The 15,926-nt window shown below is 39.8% G+C and overlaps 1 long non-coding RNA gene across 1 annotated transcript; it reads right to left on the minus strand.

Annotated features, from left to right (window-relative positions):
- Positions 1-537: 537 nt before the first annotated feature.
- LOC122215049 lies at positions 538-3,774 on the minus strand. The gene is made up of 3 exons (XR_006200216.1): positions 3,643-3,774; positions 3,154-3,247; positions 538-929 (listed from the first exon to the last, which is right to left on the minus strand). It is a non-coding gene; the product is annotated as an uncharacterized LOC122215049 (long non-coding RNA).
- Between the last annotated feature and the right edge of the window lie 12,152 nt (positions 3,775-15,926).

Here is a 15,926-nt window from a genome sequence, read left to right on the forward strand (position 1 = left end):
GATTCATAGATGGCTGTGTTCTTTCTGTGTCCCTAGATGGCAGGAGGGGAGCAAGAGAGCTCTCTGAGGTCTTTTTCATACGGGCACTAATCACTTCCCAAAGGTCCTACCTCCAAATGCTATCACACTGGGGATTAGGCTTCAACATAAGAATTTTGGCAGAGGTATAAAAATTCAATCTGTAGCAGATATGCAAACTTTTGCCCTAAACCACACACTGCATGGAACCTCTCATCTTGGTGTGTTGGACTGTCCCACGTGAGTCTCAGATGATCTTTGATAGAGAGTAATACAGACTTAATGACATGACCACTGCCTTTATTTTCCTGGATCTTAACCTGAACAGAGGTTAGAGTTGCCTTCTTAAATATGGAAGAAATCCCGTGCCCTTCCTATCACATTAGCCTCATGGGAGAAAGAAAGGCAGGGGCCCAAAGAATAATAGCCAAATGTGAGATTTTAATGGGAGTGTGCCTCAGGTACACTTGAGATGTAAACATCCTTTTCAGTCACACTGGAAGACTCTCCACCCCACCCTTATCTTCCACTCCCAACCCTGGCTTGGTGGTGGGACATACTAGTGCCATCGGTCTGGAGCCACATCAGGGATTTTCCTCTGTAGAGTTGGGGTGGAGGCAGTGAGGAGGTTGGAGAGTGGTGAGGCAATAGAGGGAAGTTTAAGTTGACCTTTGCCCATTATTCAAAGGAAGTCAGACTAATTGGAAAATAATTTAGAAGTGGGAAGAAGCCATGTCCTCTTCTTTTTTAGATGTCTGTGCTTCCTTCTCCATATGAGTCTTTCTTGCCCAGGCTCTCCAGTGACCTTCCAGCCTTTGAACTTTCCTAGTGCTCGTGGACACCTTCCTAACTCCAGACACCTATTTGCTGTTTGTCTTCTCTCATTTGTTCTTATATACCCACTCATGTTTCTGTCAAAGAAATGCAAAGTTACCTCTTCTCATGACACTTCTAATAAAAATCTTAGCTCCTTGAGGCAAAGGCTGATTGCTACTTTCCTTTTTATTGGCTCAAGACCTAATAAAGAGCTTTTCACACATTACTAGCTAATAAGTGATATTGGTTGTTGAGATTTATAGGTAAATATACATCAGGGGGCTAATTTTTCTTTCCTGAAATTTCACCTACAGGACTCAACAGCTATCGTGGTTCTGAAAGGAAAGAAATATTTGGAGGGAGAAGCTAGGTGCAGGTTTGATTAAGAAAAATAAAGGTAGTATGGTGACAGAACACAAGAAGCCAGGCAGACCGATGGCCATATCTAAGATTCAAACATTAGGCTGTATTTCTTACCAAGAGCAAGGATCAGCAAACTGATCCCATGGGCCAAATACAACCAGTCTCCAGTTTTTATAAATAAAGTTTTATCGAAACAGAGCCATGCTCAGTTGTTTACGTATTGTTTATGCCTGCTTTCATACTACAATGGCTGAACTGAATATTTGCAATAGAGACCTCATGGCTTGCACAGCCAAATAAATTAACCATCTAGCTCTTTACAGAAGTTTGCTAAGCCCTGCCCTAGATTGAGGGCACTTGTGTAGTAGTAAAGCTGGAGGGGGTCTTCACAGGGATTAACTTCTTTTCTTTCTCTGCTGCCTGCTTTTAATGCCAAGGAGAGGTTATAATAATACTTCATGGGCTTTAGTGCTCTTCCTTCTCTCCTGGAAAATCAAGTATTACATAAAAAAAAGAAGAAAGAGGGGGAGGAAGTTCATAGTGAACCTTCTCACTCCTTGAAAACTCACATAGGCTATTGCCCCTAATTCCCTGGCAAGTGGAATGTGAAGGTGATGCTAGAATAATATATTCAATGTATCTTCTTTTTCTGGAGAAACAGCTTTTTAGGTATATCACTGCTCATACCCATTGTACATATATCTCATTAAAGGTTATATTGCTTTAAAATGAGCTTCTGGTTGAGATAATAGTATTGGATCAAGATTTAGTTTATGTTGAAATGGTTTGATTGGAATATCATAGTATGAGGAAGCAAGGAAAAGGCCAAATGTGCTTACATTAGATGTAATTTAGTAAAAATGGAAAGTTCAGGCGTTTCTGGCATATAGAGAACATTTATAGCATTTTGGCTTTTCACATTCATCTTTTAAAGTTCCCAGTTACAACATTTTCTTTTCTTGGCTCCTTAAAAATAATGAATAATTTTGCTCTGTAGCCATAGCTTGAAATATTTTGGTATATGTTAATTCAGAAGATAAAATTTCTTTTGGAAATGTTCACTTTTAGTCTGCATATTAAAAATGGAAAGTCTACTAGCTACAGTTCTAAAATTACCAGTATCATTGGGTGCATACCATTAAACTGTTTTGAGAACCTTATTCAGGTTCCAGGGTCTGGAAGTAACAGCCATCCATTTGGAATATCAACTCCAGACTGGGGTTCTGATTTAAAGAGTTTCTCCGTCTGCCCATACGTTTTCATCAGCATTAGCCCTGTGCTTTAGTAAGCATTAAAAGTTAACCTGTTTGAAAAATCATGCCCACCCTTCAGCCTGGGAGGAATATATCTCTGATGACTGTTAAGAAGATCTATTTCAATGTCTACTGTCTGCAAAATCGTTGTCTTTTTCTACTTCTAGGCAGCTGGTAGGATACTTCCTTGCCTCCTTTATGTTAGGAATGGCCTTTGCTCTAACCACTGAAATGTGAGAGGAGATTTTGAAAGTCGCTTCTGGTTGTAAGCTTTAAGAGTATGCACATGAATCACCACTATCACTTTCTCTTTTCCTGAGCCTTAGCAATCAGCAACATTTAATATAGTGTGGGCTTTACACATCTGGGTTCCAGAGTCAGATAATGTGGAGACAAGTGTTCAGTCAGCCTGTGCAGGATAGTCAGTGCAAGAATTACACCTTTGTGTTTTAAGCCACTGGGATATGTGGTCTCTTTTGTTACTGCAGCATAACCTGGACTTTCCTGATTGATTCAGTATGTCTGGGATAGCTTTAAAAAAGGATTTGAATTCTCTGTGGCGAGGGTTGGTTCTATGGAGAAATAATCGATTGTTTTCCAAAAATAACTTTACGTGAATGTTTGGCATAGTGTTGTAGTCAATGATGTTATATTAGCATGCCTCTGTGATACAATCTGAATATACTTCATCCTGTCTGCTCACTTTTGTTTTGCTGTTGCTCCCTATTCATGTTATTCCCAAGGAAGAAGACATTTGAAGTCCAGCTCTCCATCAGGATTCCTTGAAGAAAGCAACCCTAAGATACAATTAAATGGTATTAGACCTGGGGGAAATTCAGCTAGAGAATTGGGTTGCTTTAAACATAACTAACATAACATAACATAACATAACATAACATAACATACAACATAACATAAAACATAACATAACAAACATAACATAACATGATAATATAAATATGGATTAGTATTCCAATCCAAGTTTTTATTGCAAAAGGTACAGATGATATGAGTGGAGGAGTAACTGAAACAAAGCATTAGCCAGAAAACCACATTTTTTTGTGTATGCCACACCACTGAATCCATTTCTGCATTCATTTTTAAGCCTGGGCACTATAATTGTTAACAATTTGTCACCTTTTAAAACTCAGAGTGACTAAGATTAAGACTAAGATTAAGATTTTTCCCATACCCTGATCATACACTTGAACCATGTTAGTTGTAGTAGCCTTAGACAGAGATCTCTTTCTCTACTTCTCTTTAGTGGGCAAAAATCTCCTCCAAAGACCTTCTATTAGACCTAGGCATATCCAGATCTTTCAGAAGGCAGCTGCCAAAGGAAGGAAGCCACTTAAACTGGTCAATGTAGGTTTATGACTTCATAGAACAAAGCAATGTTCTTTGCCTATTGTTCCATCTATAGCCACATGCACATATTAGCAGCAATAATAAAATATTGCTGCATTATCCCCAAAGCATCAGCCTCTGATAAGATAAAAGCTTTTTTCCCAGAGGGGTTGGTTAGTGTCTGGGGGTGGGAGATGGGAAAGGAAAGAATACATTAACCCCGTGGTTCTGATAGAAATGGTCTCTTCTGTTATGAAGAAAATGTACACGTTAAGCATGTGTGACTAGCAAAATTATAAGAGATCGGTTACTCTCTCACTCTGCTTATCTCAGTTTATAGGACTTGTAAGTGTTTAGAATGCTGCAGACTGCTCCCTGGGAAGTGGTCTATGAAAAACATGAGTTAGATACAGAAAAAGAGAGTCAGAGCAGGAGAGGTTATTGAGGTATTAAGTGAGTGGGAACTCAGAATATATCCCAGATATCTTCGGTGTTGCTCTAGGCTCTTACAATGCTCTTGGATGAAGCTATTACTTCTGGCTTCTTTTTCTTTATCCCATTCTTCAGTGTGGGGATATATGTCACATAACATACATGTAAGGAATGAAGCAGAATAGTAAAATGAATGGTTGTGGATTCACCACTCAATTTTAGAACCCAAACATGGTTGTAATTGCTTGTATGCTCCTCCCACATCATGTGCCTCTGCCTCCTCCAAGTCTGGAGATGAACTTTGTGTTGAACATTGCTTGTTGTACTAAAAATCATTCTCTCTCTTTTTGTCTGACTTTCCCTATAGAGTGTTGCTTGACTTTGATGGATTTTTGAGCTTTATAAAAATGATACACCTTGCATTAGTCTGCTGGGACTTTCTATTTTTACTCAATATTTAAGATGCGCCCATGTTGTTTGTGAAATTCTATTTATTTTTCTTGCTTTGTAATTTTCTACTATGTGACTATAGTACAATTTGTTCACTTATTTTTCTGCTGGTGGATTTTTAAGTTGTTTCCCAGATTTTTTTCGGCTGTTGTGAACACAACTGCTATGGATACTTTTATTCATGTCTCCTGGGACATATGGGCAAAAGGTTCTTTGATTATTGCCCTGGGTTGTAGTGCATTTGAATATCCCACTTTACAACACACTGCCACACTTTTTCCCAGTGGTCCTACCAGTTTGCGTTCCTTTCAGCAGCAAATATGAATATAAGTTCCCATAAATCCACATTTTCAATCTCTGATATTATGTCTTAATTTATGCCAATCTAGTGTATAAACTGTCTCTCATTGTGGTCCTAATTTGCATCTCCATGATTGCTAATGAGTTTGAGCATCTTTGCAAATATTTATTAGCAATTTGTGTCATCCCTGCCTTTTTTTTTTTTAAGCTAGAAAGGTAACTATCTATCCAGTTCTCATTAGGAAAGAAAGAGAAGTCAGTTGATTAAAGTCTTTTATAATTAAATCCACAATTGGTAGATGACAGATGACCAGAAACCAAGAGGAATGGAATAGCTTCTCTTCGTGAAATCAGAACCGTGCTACAGTGCCCTTGGGAATTCCTTAAATCCTATACTTGTAAAATAATTGGTTCCTAATAAAGAACAATGAATTACATCTATAAATAATGATACATGATAATTGGGGATTTTCCGTATTCCCACAGATAAGTTTATATTTTGTGGTCGTAAGCAACAGAAACCCCCTCTGACTAACTTCAGCCCCAAAAGAATATTCATAGCCATTCTGTTCTCAATAGAAAAAAACTGGAATAACTGAAACGTCCATCAGAGGAGAATGGATGAGTGAGTTGTTGGTAGTTATGGCATGTTGTGTGATGAGGCCACTGAGACTGCACATGATCCCCAAAAGAAATTTGGGCATTGTTACCAAAAGAAAGGGGAGCATGGATGCTGGGAGGAAAATACCAGCTCCCAAACCCCTTGACTCACTGGACTTTTTCTTACGTAGAAAGACTGAAAGGAGTTGCTCATTTCCAAAGAAGAGAAATGGAATTTGAATGGGGGGGGGGGGCGAGGAATAGGTGTTTTTAACATCATCCATCATAAGAAAATACTGTTAGATTATTTTTCTAACTATACTGATGTTCCTTTTGGCTGAGGTTTTCTAGGCTAAGCTAATAGCCAATAAGATAATAATTTGTGCCAAGATGTGATGATGGTAATGACTTGGCTGGGGAAGGGGGTAGGCTGCAACTCCAGTGCCTGCTGGGACCCACTCATAAGCACTTTCATGTCCCATCTTAGAAACTGTGAACCACTGGGAAAGGAACAATCTCCCTACTGACCAAGGGGATGGCTAGCTGCTACGATTTCTTTGGGTCCTGTCACTAACAGGAACCATCTCTAAATCCCATCTCTCCCTCAACGTTTGAGTTGGCACCAATTTTAAACAAACATTAAATCCTGAATCTAGAGGGTACTTTGGTTTCAGCAAGATCCCAAGAAGCTTGGGAAGCAAGAGGGGCTAAAGTTGTGAACTCCAGTTCCATACATACGGAGCAATGAGAGAAGAACAGTGCCATTTTGAAATCCAAAGGACTTGTGACCCACAGCAAAGTAGTAGGTCGTTAGGGCCACTTTGCTTTAACTTTTATGTCCAGAAGGAAACATACCAAAGCACATGACAACATAATTAAGACATATAAGTGATAACAGAATTTTAAATATGAAAAGTGTCAATAATAATGATTCCTCGTTTTTCTAGTTTGGATTATACCCCTTTGCTTTTATGAAGGACCTGCATTAGTACCTATTTTTGCTGACTGAAAGAAATCCAAAGAGGATCTTTGTTTTTATGAAAAAGCAGCATTCAACATTTGTTTTTCGCAAACTTAGGCAGTGTGCACTGTGAGCAGCAAGAGCGGCACCACCAAGCTCCTTCCCCAGGAACCACACTCAGCATCTCAGCATCCAGCCACCATAGCTTTGAACTGCAACTGTATGTGTGTGTGCTTTATCTGGATTTATTTTGTGCATCGATTAGCGATGTGCATCCTAAGGTATCAGAAAAGCCTAAGAGAGATTATTTTTGGGGTCTGGAAAAACAGAAGTTTTTTCTATATAAATTAATGGTAATAGCTTTTTCACTTTGCGTCATTTTGGTTCATGAAAATTTTCATAGGAATGCTCTAGTTTCAGATAGCAGAGAGACCTGTAATAGTTGCCATTTATTTATTTTTCTCCTCTGCATCTTGCAAAGTGTCCTTTGTATTTTATTTCTGACCTTCATAACAATGCTTTCAGTAGGTTTCTTATTCCTATTTTACAGGTAAGGAAACTGAAGCTCAGATCACTTAAGTAATGTAGGTAAAGTAGCAAGCAACATTTCCAGGATGTTGCCACATTTGAAATTAGAATTAGAATGATGAGGGGCACCTGGATGGGTCAGTCAGTTAGGCCTCTGACTCTTGATTTCAGCTCAGGTCATGATCTCATGAATGGTGAGATGGAGCCCTGTGTGGGGCTCTGTGCTGACAGTGCAGAGCCTGCTTGGGATTCTCTCTCTCCCTCTCTCTCTGTCCCTCCCCTGCCAGTGCATGCATGCTCTCTCTCTCTCTCTCAAAAATAAATAAACTTACAAAAAAAAGAATTAGAATTATGAATAAAATTAATTTTTGACTTCTTGCAAAGAGAGATACGGTATTTGATAATATGTATTATTTGATGACACTGCTTGCTATTACTGTGCAGGATTACATCAATGTACCCTGATGGTAATTGTTTATGAAACAGAATTGGAACAGTTTATTTTAAATTGGTAAAGGAAAATTATGGAACACTGGATGCTTTCTCTCTATGATAAATACCTTTTGACATTTAGCATCCCACTTGTGAAATGGCTTTAGCCAACTCCCTCTTTCCTCCTCTTTAAATGATATTGAGAAGTAGGGGGAAGCTCAGATGAGGCCCACCTTTTGAATGGGTAGAGAAAAGGGGCTGGAAAAATGTTGAGTTTTTTGGGCAACAGAGTCTATGTTTGGGTCTGTTGTCATCTTCAGTCTTGGGGCAGCAGAAAATTTGACCCATTTGGAGAGTAGCACCATAACACTGTATTACAACTCTGTTTTTCACTTAAGCAAAATATCTCCACTTAATAAATTTTAATCCTTTTATATGGGAGGCAGTCTTATAATGCTATACAGAATCCATTCTTTCCCCCATTAATTTCCTCAATTTATTATTTGTTGGCCAGCAACACTCCCATCTGGGTCACCAGGCCTGGGCATGTCACTCTGGTTCATCCACAATGGAGTAGAGCTCAATGTCTCGTGCAGCCATTATCTTTCTGCTCTAACTATAATCAGCAGTCTTGCACAGCTTGATATCCCCTTTAATTTAGAATTTGTCTTATTTCTTGGCTGCTGGCTGCCTTCAGAAAGGAATGAGCATTCTCAGTGAGTAAATGTAACTAACTCCCCAACCCTCACCCTTTCCCACCCCAGCAATCATTAGTTGGAACATCTGTTCACTCTGCATTTAGAACATGATAGAGCTCATACTGGGATTTTTGGTTAGGATCTTTCAACATCAATTATTTACTAGACTGAAAGCTTCTAAAAAGAAAAAAACTGTGTCCTGCACTCAACTGGATTTCTCAGCCTGAGCATAAAGCCTGGTACGTATTAGGGCCAAAGAAATATTTGTTTAATTGCGTTGAATATTTACATTTGAGACACTAACTCAAAGTGGTCGGTAGAAGAGGGGAACTGGGAAGCCACATTTTGTCATAGAGATTTATGTTATGACTTATCCTTGATTGGAAAAGAACCATGTTAATGATCTTATTCTTATTGCATCATTCTGCTTACACATTTGTCTTTTTAACTCTGAAAGGCAGTAGTGAGAGTTAGGCTCTTGAGCCAGACAGACTTGGGACAGATCCTGATGTCTCTGCTTCATATCTTGGTGTCCTTGGGCAGGTTACTTAAACATTTCAAGCCTCAATGTTCTCTTCTGTAAAATGGGTAAAAATAACCACACCTACCTTAATATAGTATTTTGAGGTAATATATTGGTAAAGTACTGTAGTATGTCCTCAATGAATGACAATTGTAATGATTAGTATTCTACAGCTAATAACAAAACTGATAATTAAGCCACCCTGGACTATAGCCAATTTTTCCATTAAGATTCAAAGATATAGAATTTTTCACCATCTAAAATAGTTATTCAGAGAAGTAATTATTTACTTTACATATATACACTAATAATAGACATTCAATAATGACTGTAACAGCATGATTATTTTGCAGCATAAAATGGATTTTTCACCCTAGCAACTCATTTCAAAAAAATATTTTGAATTAACCATAAGTAGTTCATTCCAAAACCATTATTTTTTCTCTCTGTGGGTTCTTATTTATTCAACACCAAGTCTTATGGTGAATATCAGTCAGCTATTGCTGTATAACAAACCATGCCAAATACAAGGTGGGTTAAAATAAAAATCATTTATTCTCACCCATACAATTGTGGGTTGTGTGGGAGTTGGCTAATCTAGTCTGGGCTTAGCTGGGTGATTCTGATTCATGGCTGTAGGTCTGGCTAGGCTGAGTTCCTTATTGCTGGCTGGGGTTAGGTCTGCTCCATATGCATCCACTCATTCTGGGCCCAAACTCTTCTCATATTGATGACAGAGGCACAAGAGGGCAAGTGCATTCGTATAAGCACATTTTAAGCCATCATTTGCATCATACCTGTTAATATCTCATTGGCAAAGAAAGTCACATGACTTAATCCAAATTTAGGGAAATATATTTCTCCTGTAGAAATAAGCAGTCATGGGGCGCCTGGGTGGCTCAGTCGGTTGAGCATCCAACTTCAGCTCAGGTCACGATCTCACAGTTCATGAGTTCGAGCCCCGCGTCGGGCTCTGCGCTGATGGCTCAGAGCCCGGGGCTTGCTTCTGATCCTGTGTCTCCCTCTCTCTCTGCCCCTCCCCCATTCATGCTCTGTCTCTCTCTGTCTCAAAAATAAATAAACATTAAAAAAAATTAAAAAAAAAAGAAATAAGCAGTCAGGAGTAAATATTTTTGAGCAATAATCAATCTAACCCTAAGTATAACAACACAAGAAATTCTAAATTGAGGCCAGCAGATCTGTGAATAATTTCTTCCCCAGGGACTCACATAGCAATAGTGATTGATAAAAGAACTCATTTTTCTAAGAGTACATCTTCAACCAACCTTGCATCACTAAGTGCTCAGAATTTAGAATGTTCAGTTCAGTATGTCTAAGAGGGAGGTATGCAACAGAGCTTTAAAAATACAGCACTTAAGAAAATAGACTGAAGTGAGTCCTAAGGGATATAGCTAAAGAGATTGCTATTACTTCTAGCAATACAATTTATGCTTCCTGCAAGAATACTATTGGGGGCCCTTTTTTTTTTCTTTAGAAAGAAAAACTAAATTGTCCTTGTGCTGAGTTTGATAATTAGGCTCCTAAAATTTCAGGTAAGGCTTTGTCTATTTGGCTGAGTAGAAACTTTTATTTTGGGGGGGTATGTCAGTCTCAAGGTTGTAGGGAAAAAGAAAGCATGAACACATCCTGCTCTAACACACTCTACACTTCCAAGTTTGTGGGGTAGGGGGGTGGGCTGAGGCGTGCCATGCTCTTACACTCTTGCTGGCTTTTGGTGAAGTCTTATAAAGAAGTCTTGTCTTGATGTCCACTGCTGGCCTTAGCCAGGGGCGCCTTATGCCACAAAATCTGGTGATTGAAATAGGTCCATTTAGATGTTTACCACTTGCATGGAAAAGAAAGTATTTGGACAAGGAATTTGTAGTTTTTAACAGTACGGCTGCGCTAAACTGAACACTTCTGGAGCCGGTTTTCCTCTTCATCCTCCTCACTTCATCCTCAAGGTTAGCAAGCCGAGGACTTCTCATCTTTTGCACTTTGGAAAAACAAACACCATGATCTCAAGCAGGGGTTTCCAACCTCAGCTGCACTGTGAACTTATCTGGGGGAACTTTAAACATACTGATGTCTGGGTCCTATGTCAGAGAGGCTGATTTAGTTGGTCAGGGATGTGGCCTGGGCATCGGGATTTAAATCTTCCCAGTGAATTAACTGTACAGCCAGGGTTGTGACTCTCTAATCTTTCTTATATTTTTATCAAAAATTTTTAATGTTTATTTATTTTTGAGAGAGACAGCGGCATAAGCTGGGAAGGAGCGGGGCATGGGGGACAGAGGCTCCCAGGAGGGCTCTGTGTTGACAGCAGAGAGCCCTATGTGGGGATCGAACCCATGAACCATGAGATCACAGCCTGAACTGAAGTCAGGTGCTTAACCCACTGAGCTACCCAGGCACCCCAGGATCTCTAATGTAAAGCCTTGCTAGCTTCAGCTTTGTCATTAGAATAGCTTGCTACCTGTAGATGTATTGTGCAAAATGGGAAGGTGGCTATTAATGAATTGAATATTGTCAGTGTTCCTGGAGCTTGGCATATTATCTCACTGAACTTAATCTTCACAAAAATCCCATGAGGTGGGTATTGCTATCCTTGCTCTACAGATGAGGAAACAGAGCTTCAGAGAGCTTGCCCTCAAACACCGAGTTTTTATTTATTTATTCATTATATTTTACTTTACTTTATTTTATTTTATTTTATTTTATTTTATTTTAGTGTTTATTTGTTTTTGAGAGAGAGAGTGCAAGTAGGGGAGGAGCAGGGAGAGGGACAGAGGATCCAAAGCCTGCTCTGCACTGACAGCAGAAAGCCTGACGTGGGGCGCCAACTCAGGAACCTTGAGATCATGACCTGAGCCGAAGTTGGACACTTAACTGACTGAACCACTCAGGTGCCCTAACACAGAGTTTTTAATCACAAAGTTGGATTCTGATCTTAACTCTCAGCTTCAAAGCCCTAAGCCCTCTCTTACTCTGAAATAGAGTTGAGTGGGTCCTGTTTTTGTCATCTTCCAACGTGCCTCCTATGATGGAGAAGAGTTTTCCATGGGCCCGTGTAGGGGGCACATAAAGTTCAGCGCAGATTTGAACAGGAAGCAGTACTTGATTCAGAGGCAGATTGAAACCAAGATGACTAACATAAAGGGAGTGGAGGAGAAAAGGACTGTGAAACCGGAGGAGGGCAGCTTTAGCCCGCGTATCTACACATACGCCGGCTAAAGAAGACTTGTCAGATGTTTCTTTGATGACCTGTCAGATGATTACAGAAGAGTGGATGGAAGAAGAATGGGAATTTCTAAACATATTTAAAAATGATGGGAGAGGCTTTTGCCCTGGACTTCTAGAGCTTGTGTAGAGAGGATGATGAGGAGATTCCAGACAAGCTGTGGTTAAGGAGGAAGCTTGGAGGTGGATTTGAGGTGAAGAGAAGGGAAGCCCTAAAGTGGCTGTTGGGTTGGAGAAGCCAGGGGCATGACACTGAGCATGACTCTGAGTGAACGCATGTGCTAGAGCCCCTATAAATGGTTTTGCACAGGAGTCCTAGCCGTGGGCCCTTGGGTGACACTCGGTGGGTAATGTGTGGGGAGTGTTCTCTCAAGATGGAATCTGTCCTCCTCATGGAGGCATGGCCTCACCGTATGACCACAAAGGAAGTCAGTATTCTGAGCGATGGCTGTGCAGGAGGCAGGACTGTCTTCAGAGCTCCATGGTTTCAACCCTTCTAGGTCCTAAAATCTTAAACCAAAATGCAAACTTCAGAAGGAAAAAACAGCAAGTGAGATGGCTGTGATGAATGTGGATCGACAACAGAGCTCATAGACAATAAGCAATAACAATGTGATAGGCTTTTCTGTAATTTTCTCTAAGATTTTTGTAGGTACTGGTGACAGGGAAATTTAAGACTGTAGATTTTACTCTGATGTTTTAGTTTAAATGTGGGTTTATTCCTCTTAGCTGGAAGTGATTCCAGGCGCTGGCTTTACTGCCCTTGTCGCTGACTTCCTGTGAATGTTTCTGAATTGGATGTGGAGGTATACACTAACCAGCTGAAGGACACGAAGCTTCCTTTGCTGGTCTCTCAAAGCTGAGAACCAATGTCTACTTTCACAGAGGAGTTAGGAAGCTACATTTACATTCTCAATTCATGAATAATAGTCTTAGAGTAAAGAGCATTTTTTTAATTGATTGTAAAGGATTTCTTTGTCCATGTTCCCATTTTGTTCCTACAAAGTCCTTCTGAGATAGACAGAATGGGCTTTTTGGTTTCCATTTCACAGATCAAGAAACTGAAGGAGTTCACAGTAGCTGTTTGCATTGGCTTCCATGCAGGGGGGTCTCTGTATGGTCTGTGCAGTATATCATGCTCTTCAAAGCCTGCTTCCAGCGAGAGCCATGTTTGGTCTCACAGAGGAAAGGGAGGAAGGTATGTCTGGATGAGGAAGAGGAGAACCTGGATGAGAGTCATTTTCTCAAGTTCTTTGGGCTCTGCAAGGTGAAGTTCATGATGGTCTTTTGCTTTCACATTGGGACCCGTGTCTTGCATGGTGATTAAACAACACTGGTGAAAAATCACCTCTTTAAATTTTTTTTTAAGTTTATTTGTTTTGAGAGAGAGAGAGAGAGTGCACCAGCATGGGGGAGGGGCAGAGAGAGAGAGAGAGAGAATCCCAAGCAGGTTCCATGTGTCAGACAGAGAGCCTGACACAGGACTCGATCTCACAAACCGTGAGATCATGACCCCAGCCAAAACCAAGAATCGGACACTTAACTGACTAAGCCACCCGGAAAATCACTTCTTGATGGAAAGGAAATAAAACAGAGGGGCAGTAAGTCCTGCTGCCATGGAGAATGATATTCTCCTCACTCTTTCCTGATTCTAAGAGAAAGGACAGAATGTGGTGATTCCTATTCTTTTGGAATAAAATTCCCATTTCTAATTTAATGGTGGGTTATTTTAATTATGATGAACTTGAACTTAAGATGTGCATTTAACCACAAACTCTTCAGTTTTGCTCTAGCTTAGATCTTTCACATTTAGTCATCTTGCTTTTCTTTCTTGAATGATTTATTTTTCCTTTTTCTACTTCATGGCATTAGATTCATCCCCTTCACGTTACTTAGGAAGTGGTCTTCAAAAAAGGGAGGACAAGAGGATCTGCTGGGAGTGAGGGAACTAAGTCCTGTCGCTTCTACTCTCTTTTTTCTCATCATTAACATTTTTTTTTATTATTTAATTTTTCTACTTTTGTGCTTGCTTTATAATATATATGACATATTAATAAATTAGTCTATTACATATGTTTAACGTACATGGATATGTATGTTTCTATCACACAAACACACAACAACATATTGAGGTTTGTGCCTGAATATTTTAATTACTAAGGATGTAAGTTGTGGTTTTTTAAAAATATTTTTTAATGTTTATTTATTTTGAGAGAGAGAAAGTATGCATGTGCACACATGAGTGGAGGGAAGGGCAGAGAGAGAATCTCAAGCAGGCTTCGTGCTGTCAGTACAGAGCCTGATGCAGGGCTCGAGCCCATGAACTGTGACATCACGACCTGAGCCAAAATCAATAGCCAGACGCTTAACTGCCTGAGCCTCCCAGGTGCCCTTGTCTATGTTTATTAAAGTTTGGAAACCCCTACTGTTAGGGGTTGAATTGGAAACTATAGACTGAAATCTTAACCCTTAGTACCTCAGAATGTGACCTTATTTAGGAATAAGATTGTGACACGTGTACTTAGTTAAGATGAGGTTGTACTGGAGTAAAGTGGCCTCTAACCTGTTGTGACTGGTGTCCTGAAAGATAGACATATGTAGACAGAGGTACACAGGGAAAATGTGAACATGGAGGAAGAGATTGGAGTGACACATCTAAAAGCCAAGGAATGCCAAGTATTTGCCGGCCATCACAGGAGGCTCGGAGTGGGGTGTGGAACAGATTCTCCCTCAGACAGAACCAACCCTACTGAGACTTTTGGCTTCAGACTTCTAATCTCCAAACTGTTAGACAATATATATGTTGTTTCAAGCCCAGTCTGTGGCACTTTGTTCTGTCAGCCCTCAGAAAGTAATGCACCTCATATATAGTGACAAAAAAAAAATCATCTGAAATATCTTAAGAAGTCTTGACAAATTTACACTGTCTTCAAGTGATGCAATCTATCACTATGATCCTTTAGTTATGAGACGTAAGCAGACAGATTTGAAGTCTGAGGAGGACACTGGGAGTTGGTGAGAGAAAAATATTCAGTGCTTCTGAAGACCTCTCATTACCAGAGGAAAACCATGAATGTCTCCACAGAAATGATGGGTCCAAAAACATGCTTGGGAGACTAAGCAATGCCACGGGGCTTTCAGAGAAAAAGGTTGAGGGGTTGAAGAAAGACATTGGGATTTTGAGAGAATCTAGAGAGGCCTGGGGCTAATTTTTGCTGGTTTATTTTTTCCCCGTTTGTTTATTTGCTATAAGTCAGATTTTGGAGCAATTAGCAAAATATCATGCAAATATTCCCAGTGTGACTACACATGAATAACTTTAATTCTGCTGAACATTTGTCTTGTTGCTACAAAATACATCTGCTATTTGCATTAACTTAATCTGTGAAGATATTGTGAACTAAACCACAGACTTCCAGAGACATTTAGGAAGCAACTTCCCATCTTTATTGGACACTTTTGACTAGCAAAATCTGCTTTTGTGGTCACATGACCCTACCCCAGGAGCACCTCTTTTCCCAGTGCTGTTTCAGACAATAGAAAAAGAAGCATAATGGAGCATTATAAGAGGGAAGTTGGAAGAGCAGGAGGGATGCTTATCAGTAACAGAAACAGACAGTGGAATAAATAATTAAAAGAAATGTTGTTAACACATGGATATGCATTCTGTGTATTTGAGACAGGGACAGAAGTGAATTGAACACCTGATATGTACAAAGTACTATGTTATGTATGTTACATCATTCATACCATGAAAGTCTCATGATCACTCCATGGGGTAGATTTTAGAGAGTCCAATCACTTGTTCTGCACTACACAGAACATAAGGAGCAGGGTCAGTGTTTTACTGACCAGGGTCAGTTAACGTTTATTCAGTACCTACTACGTGCCAGGCACTGTTCTAGTTACTCGGTATGATGGGATAAATGAAACAAAAGAAGAAAGGCCACTACCCAGAGAGCTGA

This window comes from Panthera leo, chromosome A3, assembly GCF_018350215.1.
Source record: "Panthera leo isolate Ple1 chromosome A3, P.leo_Ple1_pat1.1, whole genome shotgun sequence".
Lineage (NCBI taxonomy): Eukaryota > Metazoa > Chordata > Mammalia > Carnivora > Felidae > Panthera > Panthera leo.